This window comes from Acomys minous (genome assembly GCF_964271855.1).
Source record: "Acomys minous genome assembly, chromosome: 18".
Taxonomy (NCBI): domain Eukaryota; kingdom Metazoa; phylum Chordata; class Mammalia; order Rodentia; family Muridae; genus Acomys; species Acomys minous.
This window is the reverse complement of record NC_140501.1, coordinates 47205473-47220635: the sequence shown is the minus strand read 5'-3', so window position 1 is coordinate 47220635 and position 15163 is coordinate 47205473. Positions and strand designations below refer to the sequence as shown.

At 43.6% G+C, this 15163-nt stretch overlaps 1 long non-coding RNA gene across 1 annotated transcript; it reads right to left on the bottom strand.

Moving 5' to 3' along the window:
* Nucleotides 1-893: 893 nt before the first annotated feature.
* LOC311589097 lies at nucleotides 894-11101 on the bottom strand. Its single transcript, XR_014776423.1, has 5 exons — nucleotides 10740-11101; nucleotides 9869-10093; nucleotides 8169-8241; nucleotides 2758-2937; nucleotides 894-983 (listed from the first exon to the last, which is right to left on the bottom strand). It is a non-coding gene; the product is annotated as an uncharacterized lncRNA (long non-coding RNA).
* Between the last annotated feature and the right edge of the window lie 4062 nt (nucleotides 11102-15163).

Below are 15163 nucleotides of genomic sequence, written 5' to 3'. Positions count from 1 at the left end.
CCTAACTCAGAGCATTGGCAGGATATCCCAGTTGCCTGTTCTCTTCAGTCTACACAGACTCCAAGGGTTTCAAGAGGTGGCACTTAAAAAAAAAGAAAAAAAGAATCTGTCAGACAGGCTTCACTGACAGCATGCTACTGCTACCCTGAGTTCGTTTTATGCCTCTCTCAATTAGCAAAAGTTCAGAGTGGGTAAAATCATATATGCATATATATTGTCTCACTGTGTAGTCCTTGCTGGCCTGGAATTCACTATATAGCTCAGCTAGCCTTGAGCCCATAGAGATCCACCACAGAGTGAATAAATTCTTAAGGGAATGAACTTTCAGTGCCTTCCAAGTGCTGGGATTAAAAGTATGGGCCTCCGCACTCAGCCAAAGTGGATGATGTTTTAAATTGGTTTGCTTTATCCTTGAGCTACTGCACATGCATAATTCAATGGAGGTTTTCATTCTGTTTTTAGTGTACTGTAACTATTTTCTTTCTTTTCTTTTCTTTCTTTTTTTTTTAACTGACTTTTCTGATTTCTTTCCTATGTCTTGTCTTTTTGTTTTATATTTTTCTACCAGCTAAGTGTTCATTTTATTTCCTGTAAGGAAGATTTAAAAAAAAAAAAAGCACACGGTGTGTCAGGATTTTAAGGAATCTAAGAAAATAATCAAAATAAATAACAATCAGGTGCTTCAGACGTGTTTACTTCCCTGGGAAAATGGATGTCCTTATGTAGAACTTGAAACACAGAGACATTAGTGTGACGTCTATGGATACAGAAAAATGGCGTGGATGGCATTCGAGTCCATGTGCATTGATATTTAAGTCCATCTGTCATCCTTATTTACCCCTGTGTAGGTGGGTATGGTAACAACAGGACTGGGGAGTCTAGAGAACATGCATGGCATCAGCAAAAGTAGGAGATGGAGTGTGTTGAGTTGACCAAGGCCAGTGTGGAGAGTAGCAGCACGGGGCTGGGCAGGAGTAAGCATCCTAGAAAAGAGACCAGAAGGACGACATTTGGAACAAGTTTTATACCAATACCACAGGGGCTAAGGACCCAAGATAGGGAGCATTCATACAAGGAACCTTTAAATGCGGGTCTGAGGTAGTCTTGAACATTATGCTCTTGTTTAATTGTAGGACCTGAGAAGCATCAAGGCTTCTGTTGAACGGTTTAGGGTAACTTGAGCCACTGAGGTGAATTTGCACAGTGGAAAAGCACAAGGGACATTTTTATTCCTTAGACTGCCGGGATCTTAATTGCCAGAAGACTTGAAGTCTCTCGACAAGATGTTTGTTGGGTGCTGTAGAGCTACACACTCATCTCCGCTCATATTCCCCGCTAATGTTCTTCCTGATGTGTGTGTGTGTGTGTGTGTGTGTGTTGGGGAAGTTTTACAATTGTCTGGTAACATAGCCATGTCATGGCACTTCTGCTGAATAGCTGGCAACACAACTATTCTTAAGGGTGTGTGGTGGAGCATTCATTTAAGTCTGATATCAGAATGAGGCAGAGAGATCTTGGAGCACATCTTTCCTTCAAGAAATTTTCTAAGCTGATGATCTTGATGAGGCTACCACTGAGCCTGCAGAAGAGAAAGTGGGAGGTCATGGGAAGGAGGTCATAGGAAGGAGGTCATGGGAAGAAGGTCATGGGAAGGAGGTCATGGGAAGAAGGTCATGGGAAGGAGGTCATAGGAAGGAGGTCATGGGAAGGTTATAGGAAGGAGGTCATGGGAAGGAGGTCATAGGAAGGAGGTCATGGGAAGAAGGTCATGGGAAGGAGGTCATAGGAAGGAGGTCATGGGAAGGTTATAGGAAGGAGGTCATGGGAAGGAGGTCATAGGAAGGAGGTCATGGGAAGGTTATAGGAAGGAGGTCATGGGAAGGAGGTCATGGGAAGGAGGTCATGGGAAGGAGGTCATAGGAAGGAGGTCATGGGAAGGAGATCGTTACAGAGTTCTTAGAAGGGCAGCAGTTCAGCGGCCAGGAGTCACGGCTTCCAGATGTCAATCTCCCACTAGAGCAGCATTTTTCGGGTTGTGAGTCTGGACCCCTTTCTCAGAGGTCACCTAAGACACATATTTTACATTGTGATGCAAAACAAACTTACAGTTATGAAGTAGCTACAAAAGCCATTTTATGGTTGTGGGGGTCACCGCAACATGAGGAACTATATTAAAGTGTTGCAGCATTCGGAAGGTTGAGAACCACTGCACTAAAGGAGGTGAGTACTTAGGGGTGGGGGTTAAGGGTTTAAGTGTTTGGGAATATAGTAGTCCGGGTTCTCTAAAGACACATAATTGGTAGAATGAATATGCATATTAAAAGTAGATTTACTATACTGTGCATATTAAAAGCAGATTTACTATATTGTACATATTAAAAGTAGATTTATTAAAATTAAATCAAGAGTGCATATTAAAAGTAGATTTATTAGACTGGCTTACAGGCTGCGGTCTGGGCAGTGCAACAATGGTTATCTTACAAAAAGAAAGCCATGAATTTGGTAATTGTTTAGTACACAAAGCTGGATGTCTTAGCTGTCATGGCGGATTCCTGGAGAGCTGATGTGTAGGCTTTGATTTTTTAAAACCTACATTATTTTGTTCCTTATATCTCTTTCTCCCTTCTCCACCCCAATCCCTTCCAATACCCCAACACCAGGTAGGAGAGAAAGAAAGTTAGTGGGGAGAAGGGGGTTAGGTCTCTTTCTCTACTTCCTGCTGTTTAGGGTCATTGGGTTCTCTGGGGCAATACCAACCTCCATCATCAGGGTAGTCAGCCAGCAACAGCAAATGCAGCAGCCTTCCCTTCCTCCCTAGACCAATTGCTCCAAGTGTTCTTCTCAAATCCATCCTTTCTCTTCTCTCTGGGCTCTTGTATTTTTTTTTTCAGCTGTTAACAGCTGAGGACAAACCGGAGCAGCTCCCATATCCCCCACCTGGGAGTAAAACAAAATTATGTTTATATAACATAACTGAGTTTTTAAGAAACCAAAACTTCCACAACACTGATGGCTTTCAGTTTACACTCAAATCCTGAAGTTAGATTTGATACTGACCATAGCAACAGGATAGAGAAACTTGCCAGAGGGAGAGAGAGGGCAAGCAGACAAAAAATAAAACTTTCTTCCTCTGTGTGCTTTCAGGAGACACCACCAGAAGGCCCACATTTAGGGCGGGTCTTCCTCCTCCAAATCATCTGATTTAGAAAAGCCCTCACATGAGCACCAAGCAATTTGGATTTCAGTTGATTCTAGATATAGAGTCAAGTCAACAACAGAGATTAGGCATTGCAGATAGTTTATGTGGTTCTTTGAAGATGGAAATTTTAAAAAAATATTTTAATCCCTTTGAGTGGGGGATCGCCACATGCTCTACTTTGCCTCTGAAGTGGAATTACCAAAAATGCTTAATGCTTATGAGCAATTGTCTAAGTGTGCATTTGCACAACATGTCCTCTTAGTTTTGTGGGGAATGCAGAGTAGAGTTATGTTTGAAGAAATAAATTCTCTTTCGAAGTGTGCATGTCAGCTATGCATCTTTCCTATATGGCAATAAAGATAGAATATCTAAACAGAATATATGAGGTTGGATACACAAAATACTTTGGTTTTCAATACAAGTGAGATGGTCAGTGTTAAATGTCAACTTGCCCCAATTTATTTTTTTTATTTATTTTTTTAATACATTTTTATTAATTTATACATATTACATCTCAGTTGTTAGCCCATCCCATGTATCCTCCCATTCCTCCCTTCCTCCCACTTCCCCCCTACTCCCCTCCCCTCCCCTAAGTCTGTGTCTGAGGGGGACCTCCTCCCCCTGAATATGCTCATACGGTATCAAGTCTCTCCTTGGTGACCTATTATCTTTCCTCTGAGTGCCACCAGGCATCTCCGTCCAAGGGACATGTTCAAATATGGGGCACCAGAGTTTGTGTGAAAGTTAGATCTCCTTCTCCACTCAACAGTGGAGAATGTCCATCGGCTAGTCCGGGTAGGGGTTCAAGGTTTTTACTGCCTAATTTTTCCTTGGCTGTTGCCACAGTTTGACCCAGCTATTCCACTCCTTGGAATATACCCAGAGGATGTACTACTACACAACAGGGACATATGCTCAACCATGTTCATAGCTGCCTTATTCATAATAGCCAGAACTTGGAAACAACCTACGTGTCCCTCTATAGAAGAATGGATAAAGAAACTGTGGTATATTTACACTATGGAATACTACTCAGCTATTAAAAACAAGGAATTTCCAAAATTTGTGGACAAATGGATTGAACTAGAAATTGTCATAATGAGTGAGTTCACACAGAAGCAAAAAGAGCTAAATGGTATATACTCACTTATATCGAGACACTAGTCCAAGGTGTACGTCCCCATGAAAAACTGTACCTACCAGGATAGTGGGTAAGAGGGGAGGACATCCTATTGAAACTTTAGGTGTGAGAAGCCTGAGAGAAAGAGGAAATGGAAGGATCCAGTGGGTCCTGGAAAACTACAGGCGAGTCTGGGCCCTGGGGCCCTCCGCAAACTTGCCCCAATTTAGCATCACCTGAGAACGGGGTTTCAACTGAGGAATGATGTATATCAAGCTGGACCTGTGGGGTTCTCTTAACAGTCTTAACCGACATGGAAAGACTTACTCTAAATGTCGGTGGCACCTTCTAGCAGCAGCCAGATGACAAAGGACGAGGAGGCAGAATATTGTTTGTTCAGCTTTCCCTCTTGTTTCATTTACATTTACACTGTTGGTATAATAAATCAGCCCACCTTCATCTTAGGCTTGAAAGCCATCTTATGGTAAAAACAAAATCTGTTTCTCACGGTTTGGAATATGCCCCACTTATAATCTTAAACTACAAATGGTTCTAAACTGCCTGTTCCAGGAAAACAGCAACAGTGCCTTTGTTTCAAAAGGTTATTTTGACCACCTCTGACTACTTTGTTTTGACTATTTGTTGTCAAGACTATCTTGCAATTATGCCTTTGTTTCAGGAGGTCTTTTTTTTTTTTTTTTTTTTTTGAGACAAGATTTCTCTGTGTAGCCTTGGCTGTCCTAGACTCGCTTTGTAGACCAGGCTGGCCTCGAACTCACAGTGATCCACCTGCCTCTGCCTCCTGAGTGCTGGTCATGGTCACTAACTTATTATGCTATGGAAAACCCCTATACCTGAGCTATAAAATCTTTTGTCTTCCTTACATCCAGGGCTGACTTCTTGAACCCCCCCTGAGGAAGGGGCAGCTTATGTACATGAATAAAAAAGCATGCTTTAATTAATTTGGCCATGATGATTTGGATTCAGTGGTCTTTGTCCTCGAATCTTTGGGACTAATACTCACCATACTGTAAGGTTGGCAGGGAAGAAAGACAGACAAGGGTCCAAGTCTTCATTGCAGGCCTTTATTGAGGGGTCTGCAGAGATTGTTTCTGGTATAAGAATAAAATCCTGTTGTCTGCTTACTGGCTGCAGCAGTTACAGGGCAGGAAGAGGGATGGAGGAAGGAGAGAGAAAAGTTTCCTTTTTTGGTCCACAGGTGGCTGTTGCTAAGGGTAACCAGTGGATGCTCAGTTAAAGAATGCCTGATGATCAACAGTCATCCTTGACTGGGGCTTGACAGGGTAGGGCAGGACAAGAATCTAGAAAAGTAAGTTCCTTTAGTTCCAAGAGCCAAATTACTTTTATCGGTTGTCATCATTGTTTAGCCGAAACGCATGAGATTTACAAGATTGTGTGGCTGACAATATCATTTTTCAATGAGCCTGAAGGAGAGCTCTTAGAAAGGAGCTGTACCTCTCACTGAAGCTTCTCCAAGGCTGATTATCTGACCAGAACTTCAGTGAAGGTGGAGTTTGAAATGTTATAAGTTCAGAAACAAATTATCTTTAGACTTTTTTGTTTGTTTGTTTGTTTGTTTGTTTTTTGAGAGAGGTTTCTCTATGTTATCTTGGCTGTCCTGGACTTGCTTCGAACTCACAGTGAGTGATCCACCTGCCTCTGCTGGGATCTTTAGACCTTTTAATGGTCCCCTCTGTGTGTGGACTAGCATCATTGTTAATCCTTTGAAACATACAAACACCTAGCCCTCACCAATCAAAAGGCTAAGAGTGTCATCAGATAGCACCTGAAACCTATAGAGATTTCCTCTCTCTGTTTTACCTAATGCTTCCACCAATGTACGTATATGTCTCTATTTATGACTTTGCTATACTATAAAAGCTTCATGGAAATGCTTACATATTGGAACATGAAATTTGGGGTGACTTCAATCTGTTTTCACGGGCCATGGTCACTCATGTTTAAATCGAGAATAAATCATCTCTTTATTCCATTGAGTGAGAACTGTTTCTTTTGTCCAGAGTTTTCACATTTCCCCCCCTGGGAAGTTAAGAACAAATGTTTATTCATCTCAGTTAGGGAATCAACTAGATGCCAAAGTAAGGATTCTTAGAGTGTTAACTTAATCAATGAGTTTATTGGTTTTACTTATGACTATGGGTGAAGAGTAACTAATATGACCATGGGTGACCCAAGAAGAGCTGCATCACCACAAAGTCTCACCCCACCATGAATGATGACTTCATTAAAAACTACATCAAGGCCATATTCAGTTAATTTCTCACTTCCTCTTAACATCTACCTAGATAATTGATGGACCAGACTGACTCCATCTTAAAATTAGAAGTCAGGCCCGTAGGGAGTGGCACTGTTAAGAAGTGTGGCCTTGTTGGAGTAGGTGTGTTTGTTGGAGGAAGCGTGTCACGAGGGGGTGGGCTTTGAGGTTTCAGAAGCATGAGCCAAGCCCAGTGCCTCACTTTCTCTTCCTGTTACCTGCTGTCCAGATGTAGAACTCTTGGCTCCTCCTCCAGCACCATGTCTGTCTAGACACTGTCATGTTTTCTGCCATGATGATAATGGACTAAACCTTTGAATTGTAAGCCAGTCTCAACTAAATGTTTCCTTTATAAGAGTTGCCATGATCATGGTGTCTCTTCACAGCATTAGAAACCCTAAGACACTATCTCATTATAAGGTCAAAATAGGTTCATTCCTTTTTTCTTTTTTTTTTTTTCTACAAACCTTAAATTTGAGCAGGTCTTGACCCAGCTTCTGGACTCTGACATGTTCCACATCCTGTATATATCCTGACCTCCAGCTTGGTAAGATATTCTGCCAAATAATTTTGAAATGTGCATCCAAGTTCATATATAACCAGAATTCCTTTGGAAATCCCAACCTTTGAAAAAAAAATCCTAGCCTTGAAGTTTGGGGGCTAATATAAACCCCACCTTCTCCTGTATTTGATGCTATTTTCTCAAATCCCACTTTAGGGAGAAAGTCTTGTCTGGCAGAAAATAAAGCTTGCATGATTTGATCAAAGACTTTGTGAAATGGTCTTTACTCTCCCTCAGTGAAATTAACATCATCTGTAGCTTGGGGAGGAGAACAGGGGAAAGTAATGGCTTGACTCCCAACTGAGGGTTTGGTGACTATTTTTTCTCTTCTACTAGGGAGTGACAACAGCTTCACCATGATTACCATAAACCTAGCTACCTCTGCATTACTCTGCTCAATTAGTTGCCATGGCTACCTGGCCAAAACTACCAACCTAGTTTTCATGAGGAAGAATTTTCCACCATAGTGAGAATGACAATTCAGATGAGACACTTTTTTACTGTCTTGATGTGTTACAATGAAATTGCAAACAGGCTGATTTTTATGCATGCACAATGGTGGATGGGTATTTCTTTTCCCTCTCTCCAGTAAACATTAAAATCATCTTGTGTACGGCACTGAGCTATGTACTGTAAATATTCGAATAACAAGAAAGCAGCTCTCACTTCAGGAGATTGCTTTGCAACCTGTTGAAGAGACAGACATGGGAAAAGAGATCAAAATTCAGAGCCTAGCTGCCTAGTCCTGGGAACAAGCTTGGCATCCCAGAGGAACAGACAGACCTGGGAAAGTCAAGCTGCCAGCTGCCCTTGGCTGAGTTTCTTCATAACTGCATCTGAGAAGCAGGCTTCTGTGCAGCTGCTGGTTTCGGGAGGACCTTTCAGTTTGTTCTGGCACCATATTCGCACATTATAAACGCTATGTGTTCACTGATGTGTCACAGGACTTTGTGAAATACTGAAGATCCTAAAATTCTCTAATCCTCCTTACCGTTAGGGATGTGTTCAAGTAGTGACGTCATCTGAAAAGCTACAGTTCAAAGTCTCCACGGGCACCAGGCAACCTACAACAGCCATGAGAAACAAAATTTTAATCTTCAAACTCACATTGTAAATCACCTTAATTATGAGAAACGATATTTAAATGGTAAATATCTTTCAAGAGATTGGTCAAAATTCTCTTCTTGCTGGCAAAGAATGAAATCTTGTGACCTCCCCTGTTTAAGTCATATCATTGCTAAACAACGTGCCATGTGGGCCACAGGTTAGACAGTTTGCTGAGGCAGAATTCCCAGGAGGAAGAAAAGGATGCTTAGTCATCTGTATGAGCCTCTATGGAAAGGATCCTGCCACTGGGTGAGGGTGAGCTTGCAAGGGGAGAAAGAAAAGAAAACAGCACCCCCCCCTGTGTGGGCTGGTGCTCTAGTCCATGTCGCCTCCGAATGAAAAATAAGGACATGACCACTCCAGGATATTGTATGGAAGACTTATTGTAGATATGAGGGGGAGAAGTGTCAGAAGCATCTGGAAGAGTCCGGAGTGAACATGCCCAGGAAACTCAACTGGGCCAGGAGAGGGGAGAGGGGGGCGTGGCGGGTAGGCCAAGAAAGATCCAGGAGTGGAGCTTGCTAGGAGCCAAGAGGCCAAGAGACAGTGTGACCAAAATGGCTGAGGTTAGAGAAAAGAAGCTGAGGGTGGGAGTGAGGGTAGAGGGGGATGGGAGAGGGGGAGGGGGGAGGGAAGCAGAAGCCCAGCCCCAGGGCTTTGGGCTTAGGGTAGACTGCGGGTGAGAAGCGCTGGGAGGAGCCGCAGGTAACTTAATGAGACTTAGCCCTTATTTCTTTGAGACCTGAGACCTCACAGCCTCCATACAGGATGCATGGTTTAAAAAAAAAAAAAAAAAAAAAAAAGCCTTGGGAGGCTGACCATAACTCAGTCAGGGACTGCAGAGGTTGGGAAGGAAGTATAAACAAACTTTCTCTCCAGTCAATTACTTCAGTGATTTAGGGATGAGCTGCAAGGGGGCAGCCTAAGTCTCCTTTGTCTTGAGTTTACCACCCCCCCCACCCCCTCCCCCTCCTCCTTCCAAGCCTAATAGCTAACTCTTCCCAGCAACAGGCCTGGCAGCCATAGGAAACGGATTGGCTTCGTTTTGTTCTATTTTTTGTTGTTGTTGTTGTTTTTGTTGTTGTTGCTTTGGCTGTGCTGACTGCTTGTGACTTAAAGATGCAGGCCTGCCAGGTGTGGTGGCCCACGCAAGCCTTTAATCCCAACTCTCAGGTGGCAGAGGCAGGCAGATTGCTGTGAGTTCGAGGCCAGCCTGGTCTAAGCGAGTCCAGGACAGCCAAAGCTAACACAGAGAGACGCTGTCTCGAAATGCAACAACAACAACAACCGCTCCAGAGACACAATGGCTAGCTGGCTAGCAAACCGCTGTTTCCCACAGAACCGGTTTGTGAATGAATGTCACACTGAGGCTAGTAGGTAGGTGTTGGTGCAAAGTTGATGAATGCACACCAACTTCCTTCATTGGTTGCATATCTCAGCCAGAACCAAAGTGCAGAGCCAGGGGACTTTGTGCCACATTAGCTTAAGTTTACTTTGAACACAGTGATATTTAGAAAAGAAGTGGCCCCCCCAATCTATTTTAATTTTTTCATGTTTGTTTTGCAACATATTTAATTCACAGACCCACTTATCGGTGGTGGGTGGCCCGATGCACGGATTCCAGGTCAAAGTCCGTTCTAAGTTTCAGGGACCGGCAGAGCGAATTGACTTTCTGGCTGTTTGTAAACAACCACTGTTAAGCGGCGTGTGTTGGAGGCGTCTTGATAAAATGAAGGCTGGAGTGCTAAAGCTCCTTCCACAAATACTGATGAACCAAGAAGTCTGTCCAGGAGGATTAATTCCGTTCACCTGCAAGTAGACAGAAAGCAAACAGCGCTCAGCCACTGCAATTTATTGTCACCACAACTCTACTATAGGCTTGTAGAACGCGATGCGATTTTCTATTCTTCTGAAGGTGGCTATCCTTTACACATGCGCACCATCACGTGCGTACAGATCAAGGTGTTAGGTCATGGCATTAATATCTAAAATATTACTTTACAAAGAAAAACAAATACTTAAAAAATTTCTTAAAAGAAAATAAGTTAGTCCATCTCGTTTCTAACCAATGCCAACGCGACTTGTGACCGGAAATGTGAACACTTGATGCTACTGCTTGCGCCTTAAACTGACCTGAGATCCTTTATGGCTGGGGTGGCCTTGCTTTCCCCAGCTCAAAGGTACACCACCAGGAAAACCACCTCCACCCAGTCTCGGCCATCCATTCAGGTGAGCAATAGTCCTGCCAGATCTTTAAGAGCCAAGAAGGAAGGCCAATTGTTCCCACAGTTTCCCAAGAGTCCACTCCTCAACTTTGGGGCACCCTATAAGTTTCTGAATCGGATTGCGAAAGCATCCCCAGAGTCTTGGAGCTGCAGGCTAGGACACAGTGCTTATCCGGATGCTGCCCAGATTCAGCAAGCCCCTGAGCCCTGAGGCGCCTTGTCTGTCTTACCTCGCTCTGTGGTGGTTGCACCTGGCTTCCAGCTGCTCCTCCTCCGCCTCTCGTGCTCCTTCACGAGTGCGGTCCACGCCGAGGGTCCTGCTTCAGCTTGGCAACTAAGGTACAAGACTTGCTCTACAGCTAGTTGGGCGACGAAAACACTGCTCTCCCCTGAGCCGTGGCCCTCATCCACACTTAGCGTAGGCCACGCCCCCCGCGTGCTGGCTTTTGGAGCCTGTATCTTGCGCTTGTATGCTGTTAGCAGCATCTGTATTCCTCTGCACCACAAGCCTACTGACACGCTTTTTTGCCGCTCCTGCCTGCAAGCAATGTGGGCAAAGCGGAAGCTGGGTCCCGCTGCGCTTCTGCCTGCTGTAGGCTGCTTCCCTGTGCTGCCACCTAGGGGCTTAAGCCCTCCTCCGCTATGCCTGGCCTAGGATCTAAACTCTGCCTCTCTGGCAGGACCAGGGGGAGCCAGAAGGAGAGTCCAGGGCTGTTGACAGGGCCACCGCCATAGGCAGCAGGCTAAACAAATAGTGGCCTTTTCTGTTACACACAGTTTAGTACAAGGAGATTTGACCTGACCTGAAGTGACTGAGATGGTTTCCCTGCAGAGCTTTTATAGGAGACCAGAAGGCAGAAGATAATTAATAAATAATTCTCTCTGGTCATTTTGCAGTCCCTAGGAAAGGTTCTGTTCTCTTATTATAGTTTGGGCCTACTTGGGTTAGCAATCTGGTCCACCACCCCGCAAAAAAATAACAACAACAAAAAAATTCACTTTTGTTCAGGTCTGAATTTAACTCATTTCAAAAGAGAAAGTTTTAAAAACACACGAAGCCTCTCTCCTCTGAAACACGGAGCTGTGCATATGCACTGTGTCCTGGTTGTGCAGACCTGGAGTTTTGGGGTTATTTTTGATTTTATGGTTTTTTTTTAAATTTTGTTTTACATTGTTTTATTTTCGCTTAAGGCAGAGTCTCAAGTGTTCCAGTCTGGCTTTGATGTCCAGATACCCCTGCCCACATCTCCTGAGTGCTGTGATTACAGGCCTGCACTACCATGTCTGACATAGTTCATAAATTGAGATATGGTGCTTGGAACAGCAGTTCTCACAGGGGGTCATATAGCAGATATCTGCATAGCAGATATTTGCATTATGATTCAGAACAGTAGCAAAATTACAGTTATGAAGTAGTAATGGAATAATTTTATGGTTGGGGTCACCACAATATGAGGCACTGTATGAAAGGGTAACAGCTTTATAAAAGTTGAGAACCACTGCAGTAAGGAAACACAGAGTATCTCAGTAGCATTGCAGACCAAGCACACAGTAGCTTTGAACTCATAACTATAAGAGTGGGTCCCCAGGATCAGGAGCCCCAGGCCATTACCTGCTCTGGAGAGTATATTCCTGGTTTTAGAAAAGCTATGTCCTTTCTCCATATTAGGCCTCGGGGAAAGTCTTGAATCAGCCTAGTCCTCACATGGGGGTACAGGCCTGTAATCCCAGCACTCGGGAAGTGGAAGCAGAAAGATCAGGATCCTGTTCAAGGACAGCCTGGCCTACAGAAGACCTTGCCTACATAAAGCAAACAAACAAAAAGTTAAATTCATAGAAACAGAAAGTAGAGTTGTGGTTGCCGGTGTCTGAGGGAGTAGAAATGGGGAGCTTTTCGTGTTATGGCACTTCAATTTGGGACAAGAGTTCTAAAGGTCGGTGGGGTGGGGCTGTCCCCGGGGCTGATGGCTGTAGGTTCGATAAGAAAGCTGGCTGAACAAGCCATGAGGAGCAAGGCAGTAAGCAGCACCCCTCCATGGCCTCTGCATCAGCTCCTGCCTCCAGGTTCCTGCCCCGTTTGAGTTCCTGTCCTGACTTCCCTCAATAATAAACAGTGATGTGCAAGTATAAGGCCAATAAACCCTTTGCTCCTCATGTAGTGTTGGTCATGGTGTTTCATCAAATAAACCCTTTGCTCCTCATGTAGTGTTGGTCATGGTGTTTCATCACAGCAATAGTGACCCTAACTAAGAACAACTAAGATGGCAACCATGTGGTTTAATTTTTAGTTGTAAAATTTTGCTTCACTTGACTTTAACAAAAGTTGTATTTAGGATAATTAGAAGAACGTGTGGTGTGTGTGTGTGTGTGTGTGTGTGTGTGTGTGTGTGTGTGTGTGTGCGTGTGTTCATGCATATATACCCATAAACCAAACTGATTAGAGAGGAATTCAGTTGGGCCAATATCCACATTCTAATAATACCTCCAGCCCAGGAGGTACCCGATATATGATTAGGTAAAGAAATGAAGAGCAATCCTCCTTTAAGAAGGCCACACTCACATGGGGGGAGGGTTGCGGGGGAGTTCCCTGAGTGCCACTCTTTCTCAACCCTGTGCTTAAAATGACTATAAAACTGCTTTAAACAAACGTCTAATTCTTCCTATCTTGTTGTAAATTTTTTTTTCCTGTATCAAAGTCAAACCAAATCCTGCATCAACCAAATCCTAGGTTTACCTGAACAGAGGTCTCTGCAAAAAAAGAGTCTTCAGCCACTGAATGCAACGCTGAGGAGGCTGCCTGTTATGATAGTGGGGTCATGGAGTAGGGAGGGTAGGGGGTGTGAAGGAGAGATAAACCTGTTTTTTAGGATCCTAAGTGCAGGATTGGAACAGTCTTGTGAGAGAACAGGTAAGGTTAATTTACTAGAAGACCGACCACCTCGTGCGGGAGCTTAATTGTTGCCAGCTGAAAAGATCTCGTGAACAGACTCTGGGAGGAGATATATAAATGAGCCCAGAACTGGAGGCGGGGCTTTTTGGAGACTTGGGATAGTTTTGGCTGTTCATCGCTACGCTTTGAGACGCTCCTAGAGAGAACCGCTCGAGGGAAGGCTTCGGGGCTCCAGCTCCTGTTGAGGTTCTGGGTTCTGGTTACTCTAGGTTCCAGCAGAAGAAATCCTGCTGATTGTGCCAGGAGAATCGTTCCTCAGAACTGATATCCTTACGGTTTTGTTATTGTGCCCATTAATCCTCATTTCCTATTGTTTTGGTTAGTCGGGTTATAAGTGACATATGCTCGGTCACTAAGTTGTTAATAAAATATATTGGTTAAGAAAATTGAGCATACAGGGTGTCCTTCCATCCTGCAGCCACCTGGCAGTAGCAGGTGGCTGGCCCCCCTGAGGGCAGGCTAGCAGGACGGCCTGCACACTAACATCTCTGCCGCCGGAGGACAGTGCCCTGCTCTTACCATGTCCTGCTGGGAGAGCAGCATGTATATCCAATAGGAGTTTCATAGAATAAACTACAAATTATTTGATAAGAACTGGAGGAGTTGAACGAGCACCTGAGAACCATTTCCAGAAGACAGGATCCCCACCCAGCAGAGAGCACTGAGCAGGCCCTGCCAGGCCTTTTTAGTCTTTCCTTTCTCAGCCTTCCTTTCCAATGCAACTGGCTTCCAGCCCTGCTCAAGTTTGTCATCACGGTGTGAGACAGAAGCCACGGTAGGAAAAAACTTACTCCTGGCCCTGAGCGGTGGGAAAAATCTGAAACAAGGGTTATTTAGGCTTGTCATAGGAAATACATGTTTCTGCTCAAACAACAGAAAGCCAGGCACTAGATTTTTCTGACTATAAAATAGTTTTAACTGAGTCAAATCCAGCTGACATGTATGAAAATATGCTTCAAGAAAATACAGTTTAGTGAACTAGAATTTTTCTTCCTCTTTTCTTTTTGTGCTGGGAATTGGACCAAAAACCTCTATACCACTGAGCTGTACTCTTAGCCCCTAAAGTAGAAAGTTTTTTATTGTGCATATTAATTATTAATATGTATATTAGCATACACATGTGTATTTATATACATATATTTATATACATATGTATGAGGACCTCCTGATCAGGGTGTAGATATTAATATACAATTAATATGTGTATGAATATACAAAATAAAGAGCAATATAAAGGAATTAATCATAATAATGATATCCAATACATACATAAAACCTGGGCATTCTCATGTGTTACAACACTTTCTATTGGACGTTCATTCCACTAGAGTAAGATACTATTTTGAATCCAAGTCTAAAATTTGACACTTTCATATCTCACCCTTGTAGGATTTCTGTGCAGATGCATCATCTGTAGTGTGTGTGTGTGTGTGTGTGTGTGTGTGTGTGTGTGTGTGTGTGTGCTGTATGCATAAGATCTGTAAAATAAACCACATCTACATATGTATAACTGACTTTGTTGATTGATTCCTACCCGGCATTCCCAAAATCTTCCTCAAGAGAGTAATTTACCAGTAGTATATTTACTAAATACTGAAAGGACTAAGACTAAAAAGGCGTGGCGGGGCCTGCTCAGTGCTCTCTGCTGGGTGGGGATCCTGTCTTCCGGAAATGGTTCTCAGGAACTCGTTCAACTCATCCATT